This window comes from Prunus persica, chromosome G4, assembly GCF_000346465.2.
Source record: "Prunus persica cultivar Lovell chromosome G4, Prunus_persica_NCBIv2, whole genome shotgun sequence".
Taxonomy (NCBI): Eukaryota; Viridiplantae; Streptophyta; class Magnoliopsida; order Rosales; family Rosaceae; genus Prunus; species Prunus persica.
In genome coordinates, this window is record NC_034012.1 from 14,170,011 (window position 1) to 14,192,350 (window position 22,340).

A 22,340-nucleotide genomic window follows, 5' to 3' on the forward strand; every position below is an offset into this window, starting at 1 on the left:
CCTTTTTATTGAATCTTAATTGTTATTTGAGGTTAAATTGGAAATTGATTCGATTTAGGATTTTCTTTAGAGGTTGTTGCTTATCATTAATTAATATTATTTGATTATAAATAAAGTATAATGTTCTAGTTGTGTAATACAGTATTTTATGGAATTTGTGTGAAAACAAGCGTTGAATAATATTTAAATTGTTCTAGGATCTTTATGAAATTTAGGTTTATGTGCATTATCATTGGTTAAAAAAATAATATTATTTTTCTGATTAAATTACGTTGCAGTCTACTATAGACTGGTATCACTAAATTGGGAATACCTCTATTATTAGTTTAGATAATTGAGAGTATGTCAGTTTGAAATACTATACGCACTACCTTATGTACCTCCTCGGATATTGATTACACTGTAAGCACTATTCTGTGATTGTTAAGTCCCACGTGGAGTAGGTTATCCAGCGTGAGGACAGACCTCAAACGTGGCGTTGAATGTTCCGGCGTATAGGGGAGATTATGTGATGGTTAGGTCACACGTGGCGTAGGTTATCCGGTGTGTTGATAGACCCCTTACGTGGCGTTGGATGTTCCGGTGTATGGAGAGATTTTGTGTTTGTTAGGTCCCACGTGGCGTAGGTTATCTGGCGTGAGGACAGACCCCATATGTGGCGTTGGATGTTCCGGCATATGGGGGAGATTATGTGATGGTTAGGTCACACGTGGCGTAGGTTATCCGGTGTGTTGACAGACCTCATACGCAGCGTTGGATGTTCCGGGGTATGGGGAGATTTTGTGATTGTTAGGTCCTAGGTTGCGTAGGTTATCCGGTGTGAGGACAAACTCCATACGTGGCGTTGGATGTTCCGGCGTATGGGGAGATTTTGTGATTACCAGGGAGATGAATAAAGGATTGTTATGTTATATTGGGAAAGACATGTTTGTTGAAAGAACTACGTGTGACTTGATCCCTTAGTAAGGGTACGTAGGCAACCTAGGGTAAAGCATAGGTGCAGCCGCGGGCTAAACTTTACTTATGTTGTTTTAGTGAGTGGGGTGTTGAATTTGTAGTTGGTCTTGAAATTCGTATGGAAATGAGACTTGATTAAAAAAGTTATTCTATGTTGATTACAGTAGGCGTTCATAAATAAGTTTGAGTTGGTTATATACTTTGTTTAATGCATTAATTTGCTTCAAGAGCATTGCTGGCGGTTCTGTTTCGAGTTATTTGAAGGCCGGAGGCCGATTATGTGAATTGCATGAAATTATCTTGTGTATGCTGCCAGTTGTGGATATTAAATGTGTTTTATGCAGGTTGAAATTTTTGGGATTGTTCAAATTACAGGGGAGACTCTGCCAAAATTTCGGCAGAAAGTCTCGGGCCCTTATTCCTTTTGGGAAAAAAGGATATAGTTTTAGAAGTGAGCCCGACATCGGGATGATGTCAGGAATTTTCACAGGATTCGTCTCGGGTTTCGGGAAATTCGAGGCAGGTCCTGTCATTTTGTGACTTACGTTGCAGGTGGTTGTAAGGGTAGCCGTACGAAATAAAGTTATTTGGTTGAGTAATCTATATGAACTCTCAATCATATACTCGTCTTAAGCTTGTTCTCGTGTTCTCTGTAATGTACGCATTGGAATGTGTTCTCTTGTTATGTGATAAAATGTGATGTAACTTGCTCAATACATATTATGTCAAAAATGTTTAGTATGGCTAGGCTCCTTAAAATTGAGGGGGAGCACATCCTCACAACAAATGAGATTTTGGCACTAGTTAAACTTCAAAAAAAATATAAATAAATAAAAGAGGTTAAAAGAATTCAAATGAAAAAAAATTAAAGGAATTTGCCAAGTGAGAAACTGCTGCTCAGTTTTGTGGAGCCAAACTTTTTCCTAATATTAATGGAGTTCATGTATGACTCATTTGTTTTGTGTACCAAATTTAATGAATTGTGCATTCATTGGTGGACCCATAAGATATAGTTTTTAATTTAGGTGAGATATTCTCGGCAATTTAAATCATGTCAAAAACATGATTTCAAAAAAAAATCAGCCGTCATCGAGTTTGTAGATAAATAAATAATATATATGGATGAACGTAAGCTATAGAGAAGAACATTACCAAGAGCTTTCGTGCTGATAATGTATTGTGAAACTAGGAATTTGTTGGGAGAAATAAGAGGAAGAAAGAGAGTATAATTTGCTCGAATAAACTTATATTCCATTCATATTTGGTGCCACTACTTATAGGGGTAGAGAGGCCTAAATCATTTACCACCAATAATTGGTAGGTGACAAATATATAATGATGAGTGTTATGATAGGTTAATAGTGGCTATTATTGTGAGCATCCATAACCTATAAACCCATAACGTATGGATTTATAACACAAATACGTTTATTAAATAAAAAATAATTAAAAGCTAAAAAGAAGATAAGAGTCTATGTCCAGCAAGAATTCTATATAGATTACTGTTGAGGCCCAAAATGTCATAAGAAGCTCAAGGATATTTAAAGTTCAATATAACATATAATGTTGGCCATGCGTTAATCCAAGCTGTATTTTGGGAATTGATTCATTAAATAAACATAGAAATAGTGTACATGCCATGCCAATCAAATAATATATTTTTCTATGCTAAACCACCTAACAAGCTTAAGTGGACCCAAGCCACATATATGTTTGGGGCTTGCTGAGCGGATTGTGGTGTGGATGGTTACAAGTGTTCATAAAGCTCGTTGAAGGATCAAATAGTGGAAATTTTACGGCTGCTTGGGAGTACCAAAATTCATATATACCCACTTTCTTGAGCCTAATTACACGAGTAAGCAGAGAGGGAACTCCCAGCCTCTTCCAAAACTCAAACCCACTTTCATTACTATGCACACAGTAATTACTGCACACTCATGGAGAGACCAATTGTTGAGCACTGTCCATTCAGGGATCCTTCCTTACACAATCATTCTTCAGCCTATAAATAGACCTTCATCCCTCCTTGCAATACACACACCGAAACCAGAAGAAGAACGGCAGGAGGCAAGCTCATCCTCCCACTGCCGTCTAGTAGCTATGCTTGTATCTGGTCTCGATTTGCATATCTATTATTAGGTAAAATACTTTGAAAAAGCACAAATAGTTTGTGGACATGAGCGATAGATACTGTGGCTAGATTGTCAACAATGACAGTGTGAACGACTTTTCTTCATGGTGTGCTTTAGCTACATCTTCTACCCTTCTGCGTTGGTCACATTCATGTAATCTTGTACATGAAGCAACGTACCACAAAGGCTATCAAAACTTTAATAACTGTGGACTAGAAGGAAGCAATATATAGGTCCTACTACCTGTGCATTTTTGCTTGACTAATAGTTTGATGCTTAAGGTAAATCCAATACAATTAGTGTAAATGTCCTTTTACTATATAATTAGGTATATCCAATACAAAATAAATCTTTAATCTTGAACGTATTTATATAGGGGATTCTATGACTCACAAAGAAAACCTACGGATACATTTGGGTTATGTTTAATCTCATTTTCTCTTTTGTAATTCCATCTACTTTTTATAAGAATTTGTTTGAAACAACTTATATATAAAAACTACCATTGTTTTTAGATGATTATTGTGGTAGGATGAAATCAACAAAATAGACAAACATGGTATTTCAAGAAAAGACTATAATAACAACTATCTAATTGAATGATCAAATGGTTTCGGATCCAAGTGATTATCGCAGAGATGATCTTTGAAGAAATATCTAAAAACTAGATGGTATTGGATTATTGAAATGCATGGTGAGTCTTATAAGGGTGTCCTTCAAATAAGCTTATTTGAGAAATCCCTCAACTAAAGCCATATCAATCTCCTTCTCACAATATATATATACACACCACACCTTTTGTGAAAATCTAAAAATGCTAAATTAGGAATGAAAACTGACAGTTAAAGAACTCTCATGATCACTCTACAAGATTGTGACCTGAATGATGAATCAGCAGCTTAAGTTTTACCCAATTTGCCACATACCATCAAAGTAGGGGTTGATTTGGCGTTCTTTAGCCTTTAATCACCACAAGAGTCACAAATTCTTCTCTTCTGTCTCCTTATCTTTCCAACCCCACTGATATCTCAGAAAGGTCTATAAATAGGGAGAACCAAGCCACATTATACTCACTCAGCAATCATCTCTTGCATACTTTCATATATACATTATCGTGCTTGTTGTTAAGCAAAACTTGGCATCCTCAAAGGCTTGTCTTCTTCTTGGTCTTGTCTTTGCTGTTCTCTGTTGACGTGAATCTCCTAATTAATGAAGGAGATTTACTTCCTTGATTAATTATGGGATTTACTTTCCTATTTTTTATATAGTTGATAAATCATTGTATAATTAGGAGATACTTTCTTAATTCTTTACTGTATCTAATTCCTTGTATAGCACCCCGTAAACTCTTATATATACCTCTTTATGGAGAAGAATAAAGATAACTGTTGTGATATTTATTGCAAGCGCACAATTCGCACAAGTAATATAGTGATGAGTGAAGTGTCGTTCCCACGAAGAGTGATTTAATTTACCAAGTACCGATTGTGATTAACCCAAGACTTTATTTGAACAATTGATGATGAGATTTGATTGATTAATTAACTAAAACAATGAATAAAAACAAGCGTAGAAAAATAAAGTAGTGAGATTCAAGTTATGAGAGCACTAGAGCTTCCGATTTCACCATAGCCAATTCTACCCAATTCCCTTAGCATGTTAATCCTAATTATTCTCTATATTGACAGTTGATTTTCCCTACTTTATTCGATACTCCATCCCTGGTTATACCAAAAGGATTCTTATTACCAACCCACTCTATCCCTAGTAATGGAATTAAGATAATAAGAACCCATTAAATTCCTTGGAAACCTACAAAACAACCACATAAGTCATGACAAACATCCCTGTCTAATCATGTAACTCATGGTATCTATTACAAGAAGCAACCCCAAATTGGATATTCCTATCATCAATTTAGCATCAAAACAATTAAATGTTGGCCAAACATTCAAAGCATTAAGCATGGTAATAGATACTCAACATGGAAAAATGCTTGGAATTAACATTGACTAAAGTAATTGAGTATTCATGGCTAGGCTACATCGTAGCCCTAGCAAGAAGAAATTAGTTCATGACAACTTTAATAAAAACCATGATAAATAATATCATAGGAAAGAAGTAACCAATTGAAGATTTGATCTCTGCACGACAGCAACTCTAGCTCCAGGTTGTCTTTTTTGTCTCTCTAAAACTCTCTCTCTCTCTCTCTCTCTCTCTCTCTCTCTCTCTCTCTCTCTCTCTCTCTCTCCTTTGAGTGTTTCGGCGATGAGTATGAATGTGTAGGGATTTTAGGGTAGATGATGGAGGATGGATGATGGGTAATGGATCCTTTCAACAATGACCTAAACTCCCTATTTATAAAACTCCTAGAAATCCTACCTAAGGAATAATTACAATTGTTATAAAAATAGGATTCCTTCTAAAATAAGGTCTTCTTTATTTCTCCTTGTTTGACTTGATAAGACTTGCACCATCTTGAACTAGGAAATTTGACAACATTCCTTGCAACAAAAGGAATGACTTGGCTTCTTTTTAATTGATCTTCATCTTCTTGCCTTTTTTTAGCACACTTTCTCCTATTTCACAATTCCTTCACAAATCTCACAAAACCAATTAAAAACAACCAATTTAATCCAAGAAATTAATAAATAAATAAGCAAAGGAGGCATAAAATATATATATAATATAGACTTATCAATAACCTAATACATTCAAACCATATTCATATTTTAGCATGGTATCAGAGCAATCGATCCTCGGTTGTCTCTAAATTCTCATATCAAATTTTTCTTCAAACACAAACCATAAATCCTCATATCAAATTTCTTCAAACACAAACCCTAAATCCTCATATCAAATTTCTTCACACCCAAACCCTAAATCAAATTCCTCATATTTATAGCTTCAGATTCAGATCTTCATACCCGAATCCTCATATCCTCTTATCACAAAACCCTAAACACAAATTTTTTTCTCTTATCACAAAATCCTAAACACATCTTTTTCCTCTTTTCTTAAATCTTTCTGCTGCCATGAATATTGTCTCATCTTCCCAAACCACTGCCTCCACTTCCCCATCCTCCATAATTGCCACAACAGGTTCCCACGGTTATGTTTTGCATAGTTCTTCAAAGAAACACATATGGGTCATTGACACCGGAGCCACTGATCATATAACCTTTGATCCTGGATAAAATACCTCTCATACCCCGTCTTCTCAATCGGTGGTGTCTAATACCAATGGTACCCCCTCCCCAGTAATTGGGGAGGGTTCCCTCTCTCTCTCTGACTCCCTCACTTTGGATTCTGTATTGATTGTTCCATCCTTACATCATAATCTCTTATATGTTGCCCAAATTACTACGGCTTTGAATTGCATTTTAACCTTTTGGCCTACTCATTGTGTTTTTTAGGACATTCTCAGCAGAAGATGATTGGTTGTGGTACTAGGACGGGCAAACTCTACTATCTGGACTTGGCATCTGACAGTGAAGCCAGCCTCAGTCATGCTTACAAAATTGGGGGTACGAGTGTTGAGAAGCAAACTTTCGGAGTATGGTTATGACATCGCCGACTTGGACATGCTTCATTTGGATATTTACAGAAGCTATTTTCTTCCTTATTTTCCCAGTTAGATATCTTTAGTTTTATGTGTAACATCTGTGAAATAGCCAAGAGCCATCGTGTTTCTTTCCCTTTAAGTTCACATAAAAGTTTGGTTCCTTTTTCGCTTGTTCATTTTGATGTTTGGGGCCCGCTAAAATTACCACTCTTGGGGGAGCTAGATGGTTTGTCGCGTTTATCGATGATTGCACACGTATGACCTGGGTTTCCCTTCTTCAAACAAAAGGGGAAGTCAGTTCCAAGTTTCAACAGTTCTATCACATGGTGGAGACATAATTTCATACAAGAATTCAAGTTCTTCGGTCTGACAATGGTGGAGAATTTCTCTACCATAATCTTACTCAATTCTTACAAGATCATGACATCATACATCAATGCTCATGCCCTTACACTCCCCAACAGAATGGTGTGGCTGAACGAAAGAATAAACACTTATGGAAGTGGTTCGTGCCTCTCTCTTTGGTGCCAATAGCCTCGGTCTTTTTGGGGAGAAGACGTCCTCTTTGCAGCATACCTTATCAATCTGATTCCCTCCAGTATCCTTAATTTCCAAACCCCCCTTCAAACACTCTACCACCATATCCAAATACCTCATACCAAAAACCTAGAACCACAGATTTTTGGCTGTGTGGTCTTTGTCTTCTTACATAATCACTAAAACAATAAATTGAATCTCCGCGCCAAAAAGTGTGTTTTTATTGGTTACACACCTCATCAGAAAGGTTACCGGTGTTATGATCCTCCTAGTCAGAAGGTCTATACTTTTATGGAGTTGTGTTCTGAGAACACGACATATATTTTTCAGCCATACAGGAGGAGCATTGCGATACCAACACATCTCAAATTTCAAGACTTTTCCTTTCAGAATGGTCACATACTGAAAACGACCAGTCGCAGAATGCAAGTGACCGGTCGCCGAAGACTCTGCCTGAAAACGACCGGTCGCCTAAGACTCTGCCTGAAAGCGATCGGTCGTCCCCCGGAAATATGAATCTGCTTTAAAACGACCGGTTGTCTCCTTGTTGTCAAACTCAGGAGGAGAACATTGAGGAGTTTTTGCCCGCTCAGGAGAATTCTTCAACTCCAGTACCCCACCAATCACCTGCTGAGGACGTCATTCAGGTAACCTCTTTTCCTGAAACTAATAATATTAATGAAATATCCCATGATGATTTAATTTCAAAAGGCATATAGCCTACATATTAGATTCCAAAACGGAAGAACGGTGGAAAACCTTCAGTTCACTACGAAGCAGACCTTAATGCAAAATGGAAATATCCCATCAACAATTATGTATCCATCAGCAGATTATCAGAATCACGGGTACACTTTGTGAAGCAGTTGGATGACATACCTGCTCCCAACAATGTAACTGAAACACTAGAAGACTCAAAATGGAAAGAAGCCATGAATGAAGAAATGCGAGCTCTCCAGAAGAATGACACATGAGAAGTCGTGCCATTACCTCACGGAAAGAAGACTGTCGGATGCAGGTGGATTTATACTGTGAAACTAAAAGTAGATGAATCCATTAAAAGATATAAAGCTAGATTGGTGGCGAAATGGTACACACAAAGATATGGGATAGACTACCATTAGACTTTTGCCCCAGTAGCCAAGATTAAAACTATCAGAGTTCTTCTATCTTTAGTAGCAAATCTAGATTGGCCATTACATCAGTTTGTTGTAAAAAATGCATTCTTACATGGAGACTTGGAAGAAGAAGTATATATGGACTTGCCACCAGGATGTAACTTAGCTCGTGACAAGGAGAATCAAGTTTGCAAGCTCAGAAAGTCATTGTATGGGTTAAAGCAATCCTCTAGGGCATGGTTTGGCAGATTCACTAAATCTATGAAGAATTTTGGATATATACAAAGTAATGTAGATCACACCTTGTTATTGAAGCATGATGGAAGAAGACTTACTGCACTGATTGTTTATATGGATGACATAGTCGTAACTGGAAACGACACAGAAAAGCAATTGAAACTGCAGAAATATTTGTCTCAGGAATTTGAGATGAAGAATCTAGGTGATCTGAAGTACTTTCTAGGAATTGAAGTAGCTAGGTCCACAACTAGTATATTTCTGTCTTAAAAGAAGTATGTATTAGATCTGCTCACTGAAATAGGAATGCTTGGATGCAAACCTGCTGATACACCCATCGAGATGAATCACAAGTTATGTGAAGACATGGATCAAGAACCAACCAATAAGGAACAGTACCAACACCTTGTTGGAAGGTTGATATATTTAGCTCACACAAGACCAGATATTGCATATGCTGTGAGTATGGTTAGTCAGTTTATGAATTCACCCAGTGTGTCCCATAGGAATGCAGTTGATCGGATCTTAAGATACTTAAAGTCAGCACATGGAAAAAGGGTTAACATTCTAAAAAAATAGAGATCTCAAAGTTGTTGGATATACAAATGCTGATTGGGCTGGCTCCGTTACTGACAGACGCTCTACTTCAGGTTACTTCACTTGTGGGAGGTAACCTAGTCACTTGGCGGAGTGAAAAACAAAATGTGGTTTCTCGATCTAGTGCTGAAGTAGAGTATTGAGGAATGGCTCACGGAGTTTGTGAATTACTATGGATCAGAAGACTATTGACAGAATTGGGGTTTAAGCCAGGAAAGCCAATGGAGTTACATTGTGATAACAAGTCAGCCATCGATATTGCCCATAGTCCAATTCAACATGATCGAACTAAACATGTTGAGGTGGATAGACATTTTATCAAAGAAAAACTTGAGAAGAAGATCATCCGCCTACCGTTGGTAAAATTAGAAGATTAGTTGGCAAATATCTTAACCAAAGCTGTTTGTGGAAGAGTATTTTCTGACTCACGTACCAAGTTGGGCATTGGTGACATATATGCACCAACTTGAGGAGGAGTGTCGACTTGAGTCTCCTAATTAATCAAGGAGGTTTACTTCCTTGATTAATTAAGGGATTTACTTTCCTATTTTTTATATAGTTGATAAATCATTGTATAATTAGAAGATACTTGCCTAATTCTTTACTGTATCTAATTCCTTGTATAGCACCCTGTAAACTCTTATATATACCTCATTATGGAGAAGAATAAAGTTAACCTAATACATTCAAATCATATTCATATTTTAGCATTCTCCTCATCTCCTCTGAGGTCTCAACTACTCCAACTCGTGAGTTTCTCACTTTAAATTAGTAATTGTATATATTAAATTAGTAATTGTATCTTTCTTTCCAGTAACGATTTGTAAATTTAGGCACATTTTAATTATAAGGTGCACTGGTCTTGAAAATGATTATGCTTCGAACTCTTTTTCTACATGAAGGGCTAGTGGTTGCACCTGCATGGCTTAATTTGCACCTTATGAAATACAAACCTAGCTATGATTGTTATAAGTTATGTATATTGATTTTGCTTTATATATAAAGTTTTTGTTTGTTCTCTCAGAGGAGAGTATAGTGGTGGCGGAGCCACTTCTAGGCCAGGAGCGGCCCTGGTCCCTCTATTTTTTTGACTTCTCTCCTATACTATATAATGTAATATATACAACTTACTAATAGACAACTTGTAATTTAAATTAATGGCCCCTTTAAAAATAATTAGGCATGACTAATTTTGAAAATTTTAGCTCTAACATGTGTTTTGAACACTTATATGTATTTGATATACTTGTGTTTTCTATCTTAGCCCCCTCAATCTTAAATTTCTAGCTTCACCCGGTGATGATTTTCTAGATGACCATGGTGATGGACGTGGAGGGTATGGCCACAGACATGGAGGGTATGGCCACAGACATGGAGGGTATGGCCATGGCCACCACGGCAAAGGGGGGCCTTGTGCTGCTAAGACTAAAACCAAGAATTTGATAACCTGTTAGTTTCTGTGACTTACGTTGCAGGTGTGTTGTAAGGGTAGTAGTACAAAATAAAGTTGTTTGGTTGAGTAATCTGTATGAACTCTCAATCATAGACTCGACTCGTCTTAAGCTTGTTCTCGTGTTCTCTATAATGTACGCATTGGAATGTGTTCTCTTGTTATGTGATAAAATGTGATTTAACATATTATGTCAAAAATGTTTAGTATGGCTTGGCTCCTTAAAATTGAGGGGGAGCACATCCTCACAACAAACGAGATTTTGGCACTAGTTAAACTTCACAAAAATTAAAAAAAAAAAAAAAAAAAGAGGTTAAAAGAACTCAAAAGAAAAATAAAATTAAAGGAATTTGCCAAGTGCCAAAACTCTATTTGTTTTGAGGAGGAACTACTCCTCAGTTTTATGGAGCCAAACTTTTTCCTAATATTAATGGAGTTCATATATGACTCATTTGTTTTGTGTGATCACCATTTGGTTAATGAATTGTGCACAAAATTTAATAGGATACGGATCATCTGCTATGATTTTAGTCCTCTAATAGGATGGATCCTACTTTGGAGCACATGTGGTATTGGTAGTTCCTACTCGCATTTACAAATACATATTGGTTGGTCCATTAAAATGCAAATATCACCTCTCATATCATTATGCGAACATTGGGAACAAGAGTAGTGTTTCCACCGTTGACAAGGGATTGGAAGATCTAGCTCGACGGAAAAATAAGGAGTAAAACTTATAGAAGCATGCATGCCGTGTATGTATTGTTGTTATCATGGCGATACTAATTTGGCAATTAATTTTCTAATGGGTGAATTAAAAAAACATTTTTAATCTATATATGTAAAGTTAAATATCCTTATGGTTAAATTTTAAAATAACCCATTTAAGAAAAATTTCAAAACTCAAGTATTAATTCATTTTGAAGGGACAGATACATTTATTTAAAAAATAATAATGAAAAGGAGATAAGAATTTATGACCAACAAGAATTCTATATAGATTACTGTTGAGGCCCAAAATTAATGTCATGAGAAGTCCAAGGATATTTAAAGCCCAATATACAATATAATATTGGCTACGCGTTAATCTAAATTGTATTTTGGGAAGTTATTCATTAAATAAATATAGAAATATTGTACATGTCATGCCAAGCAAAATACATTTTCCTATGCTAAACCACCTGACAAGCTTAAGTGGACCCAAACTACATATATGTATGGGGATTTCTGAGTGGGTTGTGGTATGGATAGTTATAAGTGTTCATAAAACCCGTTGAAGGACCAGACAATGGAAGTTTTAGAGCTGCTTGGGAGTACAAAACTCAGACCCACTTTCCTGAGCCTAATTACATGGGTAAGTAGAGACAGAACTCCCAGCCTCTTCCAAAACTCAAACCCACTTTACTGCACACTCATGGAAAAACCAACTGTTGAGCACTGTACATCCCTCCTTGCAATACACACAACGAAACCAGAAGAAGAACGGCATGAGGCAAGCTCATCCCCCAACTGCCGTAAACACACAAAGCCCAAGCCTTCCTCCATTCTCTTCTTTCATAACACCACTCCAAGCCCTGAACATCACACGGAAAACCATCCCAAAACATCCCAACTCCCGAAAACACCACATGCATCTCACCTTCAACATATCTTATTCCAATCCAAGCAGCAAAAGCACTCTCTCTTACTAAAGCCTTCTACCTTTGAAGCATGAGTATATAGATATATAAAAAGGTAGAAGAGTACAGTATTTGTACTGTATTGACCCTTTGTTTGTCCAGGCGGTCTGATAGATGTTTTGATATGTAAGATAACGATCCAGATTGAGCGCTAACTTATCCAGGGTCGATGAGGCCAACAAAGTTTACGATATTTGCCATTTTTAAATAGTCAAATAGGTACCTAAAAATATGAAATTCAATTAAATGAAATTTTAATTTAAAAGAAAGGGAATTGTAAAAAAATTGGATGTTTAGAATTACCTTATGTATACTGCAATCACTGTGGATCTGATCTCAATCATGGATGCAAGCTATAAAATATCTTCATACAAGATGAAGGTATCATGCTCATACCCAAACACTTCCCCTGGAATGTTAACTCTCACGGTCTCGTTCGAAGGCAACTTGGTTTGGAAAAATTGGCATAGGGCTAATAGAGGAGACAGCAAATCCAGCTTTGAGAAATCCTGATTCAATAAATAAAGAAAGAACTATAAGATAGCTTGCAAAAAAGTAAAATAAATGACTCTAACTAAACCATCCAAACCGTCGTGGTATTAAAATATTAACGACGGTGATTTGAAAATACTGACGTAGTAAAGAATCGAAACGACGGTAAAAATAAACCGCCTTTGTGTCAACGTTCTAACGTCGCAAAACTAGAAAAAGGTCGTCTAGAATAAAATGCAGTGAAGATGGCTTGTAAAACAAGTAAAACAAATGACGCTGTTTTGGTTATTGTTAATACTTAGAAAGGCAGACATTTGTAAGCTGGTAGAGAAAAGGATCACATACCACCAAGCTTGTTACGGCTGTTCTTTATACATATTCTGTTTATCTGTTCTATTTGTACTTGTGATGCAGGGCTTTTTGTTTCTGTTCCTCTTGTCACAAAGAATTTTTATTTTATTTTTGTTTAAGATATTATGTTATTATGTTCTTTAAGACAACTTACGCGGCTACGGTGTTCATTGTTGTCAAGAAAAATTAATGGTCATGACCGTTAGAAGTCAGACCATTGAAATCCATCCTTTTTATTTATTTATTTATATTTATAAATGTGGTCACAATTTTTTTTTTTTTTATAACACAAAGGCGATAGTGTTTTATTAATTAATGAGGAGAAAAGGGTAACAAGTACAAAAAAATCAGACAAAGACCTAGCGGATTAGGCGAGTACTCTACACCAATTCATGTTTTCACAAGCACTTTTTAAATGTTTTCACAATCTTATCAGAAATCTTGTCATATATGGAATATTGTCTCTAAATAGTAATTTAATTAAATTAAACAATACATAGTTGTGGAATGTATGAGTGTTGTACCATAGTTTTTCTCAAAATAATAAAATATGAAGGATCATAAAACTTAGCCTTATATGGTTGGAGATGGAAAAATTTAGCCATGCACTATTCTTTAAAAAATTAATATTTTGGACGGCTAAATTTTTAGCCCTGGACTACATTTGGCCCTATGACTGGAGATGGCCTTAGAATCCATACACAAGTTTAACATACACATATCCTTTTCACTTAAGTTTAACATACATGCTAATGGGGGCTAACTCAGTGGAAAATGACATTGATTTACAGACTAGAGGTCTTAGGTTCGAACCCCCATAGCATCTTAGTTGTGTGTGTAAGTTTAAACCAACGCTTGTATTAAAAAAAAAAAAATTTAAAATACACAACCTATTGTTGATGAAAAATTAGAATCCATTAAAAGGTCATGTATTAAAAGAAGTACCATTTCTATAAAATAATAATAATAATAATAATTTAATTCTTTTCAGTTAAATTTTCCAAAAATTATAGTAGTTTTCTCTATCACATACCTAAGTCAAAAGTAATGGATAATTTGAATATCTTTATTAAGTAAAGCCCAAACATATCTTAGAAATCGACAGTACACACTCATTATTTGAATTTTGAAACACGGACTTATCAAACCCAGTAAGGCCCTCCCATAAGAAGCAAAACAAGCTCTAGTTCTTTCTTCTTTCTCATACGTACAATCCGGACTCAGGCATGGTGGTGCCGGATCAATGAAATAAAAGCAACACTATCTTTCATGACTTTTCCAACATGTGTGAAGCCATCTTCTTTTTTGTAGACGAGATCCACCATTCTTGTTAAATTAAGAACAAGTACAAGGACAGGCATTGGCACAGAGGTTGGCCTGAGGAACTCCTCGTTGATATCTTTCCACGAATCCACAATCTGTTTGTGGAACTCCTCTCTGCAGCTTAACTTATAAATGGGATTCCCTAAAGTATCTCGAATTTCCAAATTCCAATTCAAACTCTTCACCACCATCTCCAAATACCTCCACCTCAAACCTTGAACCGCAGATTTTCGGCTGTGTTGTATTCGTACACTTACATGATCACCAACGCAACAAATTGGATCCGAGTGTAGAAAAGTGTGTTTTCATTGGCTATGCCCCATATCAGAAAGGTTATCGATGTTATCACCCTCCAAGTCAGAAGGTCTATACCTCCATGAATGTAGTGTTCTAGGAACACGATATATATTTATCAGAAGCACATGAGGAGAATCTAGACCCAAATACCCTGAATTTTCTGGACTTTTTAACAACGGAAGAGACTCAGCATCAAAGCAATCGGTTGCCTTTCCAAAACGACCTGTCGCCTCCCTTTGATAGTGCAAAAGAGGCGTCTCTACCTCAAAGTGACCGGTCGCCTCTCCCACACAACTGGTCGGCCCCCTATATTCCTTCACAAGCGGAGCCACTAGTCAAAACAACCGGTTGCTTTGCCCAAACAATTATCGATTGGTATGCTCTATGTATGTTATTGTTTGGTATAATTCATATATGACAGTTGACTAGTCATAAGAGTATTTGGTTAAGATCTAGAGTGTGTGAAATTTGTTGCGTTCTTGGTTGAATATCTTTTAAGTTTACCCCTCGTCACCTAAGTACCAATTTCAAAACCATATGTATATTTTAGCATATTTTGCATTTGGACCAGTAGCCACATAACATGAAGAGAAATTAATGGAGGAACATCCACAACGAAAAGCATCAATTAATTTATTGAATCTGAGGGGTACAGTTGTTTCTTCCCAACTTTTTGAACAAGAATTGCATATTAATTCAGTTATGTAAAAGGTTGCAGGTTGGTGAGTCTGTGTAACGGTGGACAAGATATAATGGGTGAAAAGTACGTAGATTATTCATCAATTGGTAAGAGGAAATATTTAAGCCAATCAACTCATCAAATGTTATTTTATTCTACTATTTTATACTTAGGACACCTCATCAACTCATATATAGCAGCCCTTGATACATTAAAAAAAAAAAACAAATAAAAATACCACTTCAGCAGGCATGGGTTAGGCCGGTTAACAGTGAGTCTGTCCCTTTACACTTAAGTTTGAATTCTCCTTTTATAATTTAGATTAATTTAGAGTACTTTAAACTATTACTTATATATTTATATATATTAAAAAAAATGTCATTTGATTCAGTTTTTATACATAAAATAAAATTATGGACTCATAGCAGCCCTTGGTACATTAAAAAAAAGATTAAACAAAAAAACAGCAGCCCACTAATAGACGTTCCACTATAAATAGCACAATACAACACCTCTTCAACTCATAGCAGCTCTTGATACATTCAATTAAGAGCACATTGATCATTTCCTCGCACTTAGGAATAAAATGTCTGCTCAAGTTTTAGCTGCATCCCAAGCTCAAAGCCCAAATGCGATTCCTGATCATTTTAAGCGATGTTCAGCTAATTTCTCTCCCAGTACTTAGGGCGATTATTTTCTGTCATATGCTTCTGTGGTAGGAAATTAATTAATCCTAACAATTATTTATGGGCTAATAATACTCATCATGTGCTATAGCTGCGTCGTATATTTTGAATATTTTATTATTATAAATTAATTTTGATAACTTCCATGCACCATGAATGAAGGTCATACTTTCCTTAATATCCTTTTCAATTTGTTCGTGTAGGAAACAGATATCAAAGCAGAGCAAGATGTCCAAGAACTGAAGGAAAAAGTGAAGGGGATGATAATGGCTCCAATGCTTAAAAATCCATCAAAAAAATTGGAGTTAATTGATGAGATTCAGCGGTCTGGTGTCTCCCTCCATTTCGAAAATGAGGTTGAGGAAGTTTTGCAACAAATTCACAAGAACTCTTACGGCGGTGATGAAGAAAATGATTTTGACCTTTTCACAATTGCTCTCCGTTTCCGGTTGCTTAGACAGCAAGGTTACAAGGTTTCATGCGGTTAGTCCTCTCTCTCTCCCCGCGCTCATATGTTTTGTTTTATAATTCTAGATTAATTAATTTTCTTCTTCTATAATTTTCTTCTTCTATATCTCTCTCTCCTCGCTCACATGTTTTGTTTTATCATTCTAGATTAATTAATTTTCTTCTTCTAAGCTAGCAGACATTTTCAACAAGTTCAAGGACGATGACGGGAAATTTAAGGAAACACTTGTGGATGATGTAGTAGGACTGTTGAGCTTGTACGAAGCCACACATCTTAGGATGCATGGAGAGGATTTACTGGATGAGGCGCTCACCTTCACCACAACTCATCTTGAGTCAGTGGAAGCACACCGTTTAAGCCCCTTGCTTGCAAAACAAGTAACCCATGCCTTGTATCAACCATTCTGGAAGGGCTGCCAAAGGCTAGAAGCAAGGCGTTACTTGGCTATCTTTGAGGAGGAACCTCATCCAGCAAATGAAACTCTCCTAACTTTGGTAAAGTTGGATATAAACCTAGTGCAGCAAGTCCATCAGAAAGAACTAAGTGAAATTTCAAGGTTAATTAATATACATACATATATATTAGTGTTCATCAGTATACTAATTAAGTTATTATTATGTAATTAAATGATAAATTCAGGTGGTGGAAGGATTTGGACTTTGTAAACAAGCTTCCTTTTGCAAGAGACAGAGTAGTTGAGTGCTACTTTGGGGCTCTGGGAACCTATTTTGAGCCCCAATATTGCTTTGCTAGGACATCATTAAGCAAAGTTTTTGCTGTGACAGAAGCTATTGATGACATTTATGATGTGTATGGCACACAAGAGTAGCTAGAGCTCTTTACTGAAGCTGTTGAAAGGTGTATTGAAATCGAAACCCAATTAATTTATAAGTTGTTTAGATTAGTCATTTATCCTTCTCTAAATACTGAATAAGTCATCACTATATCCATCGGCGGTCCTGAGAAATTGAGGGCCTTGTGTGAAACTTAAGCCCTCACATAATCTAATATAAAAATACTAAATTTTTTTTTGCCATAACATAATGTTATAAAACTATTTTTTTATAACTAAAATTTATCATCAATTAGCATGTAATAACAAATACAAATCAATAAATTCATAAACTTTTTAATGTTTTTCTTTGATAAAATTAAATATTAGTACATTTGATAAAATAAAAAAAAAAGAGTTCAAGAGAAAGAAGAATGAATGAATATTATATCCAGTAGTCAATTATCCTTCTCTAATTACTGATTAAGTCATCACTAGTCTATATCTTATTATTAACTTATTTTAATCATCAGGTGGGACATCTCAGCTTTGGACCAACTGCCGGAGAATATGAAAGTTTGTTATGGAGCAATGTTGGATGTATACACTGAAATCGAAGAAAAGCTTGGAAAAGAGGGAATTTATATCGCATCCACTATGCGAGAGAAGCACTAAGCCTCATTAATATTTTTTAGATTACAGAGTTGCAAGACCATAAATTAGTATTCTAGTTAATTTCCAAGTTTATATATGCACAAATAGTAGTTGATATCTTACATTTCTTTGGGTCGGGCTTCAGACCTATCTAGACAGATTTGAGTGCGTGCTTGACTCAGTCTGATCCAAATAAAAAAAAATGCCCGGGAATGTAAGTTTTTTTTTTTTACTTTTTGGGTTGGATGCTCTTAATTCTAATAAAATATAAATTCTCATGATATTATTGCATAGAAAGTAATTAGAGATCATATCTTGATTTCGTAGATGAAATGAATGGCTCCACCAGAAATACACACAATGGATGAATATATGGCAGTAGCACTTGGTACATCCTACATGATGCTATCAACCACGTCCTTCATTGGAATGGGAGATATTGTCACAAAAGAGTCCTTGGATTGGGTTCTCAGTGACCCTAAGATTGTGAACTCTTTATCAATACTTGGCAGACTCATGGATCACATGAAGTCCCACAAGGTACATATTAACATAAATGCAACCTTTTCGTTTTTATTTATTTCCCCATACCCCCTTTTAACCCTAAATTCATGTCTATATTGACGTAGTTTGAGCAAAAGAGAGGACATATTGCCTCAGCTGTGGAATGCTACATGAAAGAGTATGGTGCCACAGAAGAAGAAACGATAATCGAACTCCAAAAACAAGTAAATAAGGCATGGAAGGACATAAATGAAGAGTGGATCAACCTCATCACCATCCCTATGCCACTACGATTGAGAATTCTGAATTTTGCACGTACCAATTGTAATGACCCGGTCCTAAATAAATGTTTAATTATTAATTAAACATAATAAAAGACCATTTTGCCCCTAGAATATTTTATTAGGTTTAAATTGAATTTTTGACCGGGGAGAAATTTAGGAATTTCGACTGTACCTTTGCATATAGCACAGTGAGATGAGTTCATAGACACGTAGCGGGCTCGAATCGGAGTTGTAACAAGAGAGATACGATCAAAATACCCTCAGTGGCACAATCGTAAATATTGCAAAAAGGGTTTGATAAAATCTGGTTTCTCTCTCTCTTGATAAAATCTGGTTTCTCTCTCTCTCTCTCTCTCTCTCTCTCTCTCTCTCTCCTCCGCGCACTCTCTCTCTCCCCGATAGCAGCCCCCTCTCTCTTTCTCTCTCTCTTCGATTCTCTCAGCTCCGGCCACGGCAAGGGCCAGCACTGGTCCCATTTGCTTCGTCTCGATGCCACGGTCACAACCCGCCCCTTTTCTCGGACGGAGAGCTCGAGATTTGCCGGCGATATCGACTGGTTTCTCTGGTTGTTCACGGCGTCGCTACGGCCAATTCCGACAGCCAACTCCAGCAACCGAGGTACGATTTCTCACCTATTTTTCACGCTCTAGCTGCCTGTTGTGTAGGAATTGCACGATATTCATGTTTAGAAACTTGATTTAGAATTTAGGTTTTGGCCGAATTTTCAAAGTGAAATTTCAGCCACTTCCGTTGGTTTTTCAGGGTATGTCCAAGAACATAAATGGTTCCAAATATGGTGTTACACCTAGGGTAGGACTCTTGAGCCGTGATTCTGAGTTTTTCCGACAGTGGGTTATCACTTTGGACACCCATGTGCTGCCGGTGCGTGGGTACTGTAGAAAAGGGGCATTGTGTCCCGATGCGATCCCTTTGTTGTCTCGAGGGCATAGGTATGAGTGAATTTCAATTTGGATACCGTTTGAGTCTCGAACGGATATCGCATATTGTGCGTTATCCGGGTTCAATAGGTTTGAACTGTTGGATAGTCCTGAATTTATAATATGTTAATCTAGGCATTTCAAGGATTGTGTAGGAATTCACGGATCGTGAATCGGATCCCTGGATGTTCCGATTTAATAACTTAAAGTTTATATTTTACAATAACCGTCCGATTATGCGATCGCGAGCGATCCAACCGTTCGATCAAGACCAAAGTTGTGGGACTTGTATACTAAACCTTGTGGAACCTATAGGAACTTTCAGATCGGAATTTGGAGGTCGTGGGCTCCGTTGACCCGTTTGACCAAGTATGGGGTAGTTTGACCCTTGGTTGACCGTGAGTCTTCCAGGATAGTTTCATCTTCCTAGGAGGACTAAAATGACCTTAGAGACATGTCTTGATCGCTAGTTGAGTTATGTTGATTATGAGGGATTAGGATATAAATTTTATTATTTTAAATTTGGAGATTATGGGATGCTATATTGTGGTTGAGGTTTATGCTATTTTGGAAATTAATACATACATGTATATATATTATAAAGATATAAAGATGTTTGATTTCACTATAAGTACCATCCTGCGATTTTGAGGTCTCGCATGGCGTAAGATTTTCCGACGTTGAGACACACCCCATACGTGGCTTTGGATGTTCTGGCGTATAGGGAGATTTTGTGATTGTAAGGTCCCACGTGACATAGGATTTTTCGGCGTGAGGACAAACCCCATACGTAGCGTTGGATGTTCCGACGTATGGGGAGATGATATGATTGTTAGGTCACACGTGGCGTAGGATTTTCTGATATGCTGACAGACCCCATACGTGGCGTTGGATGTTTCGGCGTATAAGGAGATTTTATGATTGTTAGGTCTCACGTGGCATAGAATTTTCCGACGTTGAGACAGACCCCATACGTGGCGTTGGATGTTCCGGCATGGAGATTTTGTGATTGTTAGGTCCCACGTGGCGTAGGATTTTCCAACGTGAGGACAGACCCCATACGTGGCGTTGGATGTTCCGACATATGGGGAGATGATATGATTGTTTGGTCACACGTGGCGTAGGATTTTATGGCGTGCTGACAGACCCCATACGTGGCTTTGGATGTTCTGGCGTTTAGGGAAATTATGTGATTATTAGGTCTCACGTGGCGTAGGATTTTCCGGCGTATGGGGAGATTTTGTGATTGTTAGGTCTCACGTGACGTAGAATTTTTCGGCGTGAGGACAAACCCCATACTTGGCGTTGAATGTTCCGACGTATGAGGAGATGATATGATTGTTAGGTCACACGTGACATAGGATTTTTTGGTGTGCTGACAGACCTCATACGTGGCTCTGGATGTTCCGGTGTATGGGGAGATTATGTGATTATTAGGTCTCACGCGTGTCGTGAGATTCTTCTGGCGTGTGAGACAGGCCCCATACGTTGCGTTGGATTTTTCCGGCGTATGAGGAGATTATGTGATCATTATGGAGATGAATGAAGAATTGTGGTACTGCATTGGAAAGAACTACGTGTGGCTTGATCCCTTGGTGAGGGTATGTAGGCAGCCTAGGATAGTGCCTAGGTGCAGCCGCAGACTAAATATTATTTTTGAGATTGGTTCTGACCTTGTCATTGGTCCTGAAATTCGATTGAAAACTAGATGACGTAAAGTGTATTTAGGCATTCATATTTATGTTTGAAATTATTACTTGCCTTGGTTAAGGTATTAGTTGACTTAAGAGCTCTGTTGGTAGTTTAGTTTCAGATTATTTGAAGGCCGGAGACCGATTATGTGAATTACATGGAATTATCTTGTGCATGCTGCCAGTTGTGGATATTAAATGTGTTTTGTGCAGGTTGAAATTTTTGGGATTGTTCAAATTACAGGGGAAACTTAGCCAAAATTTCGGCAGAAAGTCTCGTGCCTTTATTCCGTTTTTGAATAAGGAGGCTATAGTTTTAGTAAGTGGGCCCGGCATCGGGGTGATGTCGGAATTTTCACAGGATTCGTCTTGAGTTTTGAGAAATTCGGGGCAGGTCCTGTCATCAATGAACTTATGTACAAGCATGAAGATGGCTTTACTCATGCTGGAGTTGTACTTAAGGATCTTCTGGTGTCTCTGTTTGTCAACCCTGTGCCCATATAGGCCTAAAATCAAATTTGGTCTTCTTGTCTTTGCTATAAAGAATAAGGTCTCCACAAGTCATGTCTTTGCTTTTTGGTTTTTAAAAATAGTAATTTGGTTTGTTTTGGGTCATTTGTAGTCGTGGGCATTACTCAGAATAAGACTACACTATTTGTACTGTACTGACCTTTTGTTTGTCAGCCCATTTAGTACTTTAGATTTTATGTGTCATATAGATTAGTTTGCAATTGATGTTCTGAATAAAACAAAGTCGGGTTTGAGTCCATATTGTATCATTCAATAGTTATATTTTTACATTTCTACATTTCTTTTTTTATTGTTAACAATAGGAAAAAAAAAACAAAAAAACATGTCAAAAAACAAAAAAAGGAAACATGTCAAAAAACAAGCTTTCTTCAATATCAAGCAAAAAAATTTGTAGTGT

At 36.9% G+C, this 22,340-nt stretch overlaps 1 pseudogene; it reads left to right on the plus strand.

Moving 5' to 3' along the window:
• LOC109948855 lies at positions 15,821-22,007 on the plus strand (annotated as a pseudogene).